The following is a 1,667-nucleotide window of genomic DNA, read 5'->3' as shown; positions in this document are numbered from 1 at the left end:
GGCCGCCACAAATTAATGAATGTATGGGAAACACTGGTGCTGGTTCACTTACTGTAAAAATATAATAACTGTTTATTATGTTATGTTGTATTTTACAGTAAGAGAACCAGCACAGTATAATAATACATAATATAAGTGAAAAAAGCCAATACATGATGATTATATTCTTATCATTAAGCAGCTGACTGTATCAGGTCACATTTTCCCCCTGCTGTTCTTGCCATAACAAACACAGTTACAGAAACCAAAGAAAATCTAAAATATTATAAAGTCAAGAGTCAAACTGCCCAACTAAATCAAACACACTGACCACCATAATGGTGACACCAAACCAAACTATTATTTTTATTAAAACATCAACATCTAAAGATGTTAATTCTCAATGAGAACTTCTGTAGACGAATGGCAGAAATAAAGTCAAACTGTTAGTAATAAGTGAAGCTGGTAATGCTGTTTGTGGAGATGTTTAATCCTCCTCTGCTGAGATCTTAAGAGATGTAATGTCTTCTTTTATCTTCAGTTGATTTCATCTAAGGCTGTGGCTGGAAGTCAGTTGTAGTTTCTGTTCTTGTTGTTCCTCTTTCCTTCAGTGATTCTGCGGGGCCTACATGAAAACAGAACTGGCTGGGCCCCAGTTAGATAGCCCAGGTTAAACCCATTTGGGCCCCACATGGAATTTTAAGCAAGTATTGTTTTCAGAAAACAACTCTTATTATCTTAATTATGCTTTTCAAGTAAATGTGTCTTGATTTAAGAATGTTCAGATGTTTGTACTGAAAAACAAGACATACTTAGGAATCATTTATTTTTAAGAATTTTTTTTTTTTTTTTAGTGACACACTTGTGAGCTAAATGTAACATGAAGTAATTAGCATCCATCCCCCAGTTTACTGTCTCCAGCAAATCTGCGTTGTCATCCTCTGTTTAACTCTTGGCCGAGTCATTTAGTTGAATGACAGATGGATTGGCACACTTAATATGATGTTACGTTATATTTCTGTTTAATAAACACTCACCTACGTATGTTCTCACTTACACAAGCTCTCCATAACACAAACAGAGAAAGAATGTGAGAAAAGAAAGAGGGACTTTAGAAAGAGGGAAAGAGTGTAAAGATGAATATAACAAATTTTATAGAAATATTAGAAATATGCAAAGTTAGCAGAAATCAGACCAGAACACATGGCAAATTTTCAAAAACGTTGAACACAATAAAGTCTTTTTTTTACAGTGACAATAGTGATAATATATATTTTTGTAGTCATAAACTAAGTGTATCCACAAACGTCTGAAAAGTTTTCAATAAACTTTGACCCCTAACATTCTACATAAGAATTTAAAAAAAGGGTTGAGAGTTCTAAGAAACAGCAAATTTTTTATTAGTATTATTTTATATGGGAAGATAATGTATATTAAACATGAAACAATAACACAACATAGAGAAGTTAAAAGGGACACAGTTGGATGAACCTCACAAAACCTGGCTAGGGCATTTCTTGGTCATATTTCATATTAAAATGAAAAGCAAAATATAAGAATGTGTATTTGTATAAAAGTCCGTGGGCATGACAGGAAGGTGCTAAATTTACATAAATGTCACAATGCAACAAAAAAAAATGTCTTAAAAATAGGCTTTGTTTTCCAACGTTGCATCTTCGCAATTGCAT

This window comes from Rhinichthys klamathensis, unplaced genomic scaffold, assembly GCF_029890125.1.
Source record: "Rhinichthys klamathensis goyatoka isolate OS25496 unplaced genomic scaffold, OSU_Roscu_1.1 h1tg000856l_1, whole genome shotgun sequence".
NCBI classification, from domain to species: domain Eukaryota; kingdom Metazoa; phylum Chordata; class Actinopteri; order Cypriniformes; family Leuciscidae; genus Rhinichthys; species Rhinichthys klamathensis.
Note: the sequence above shows the minus strand (reverse complement) of the source record.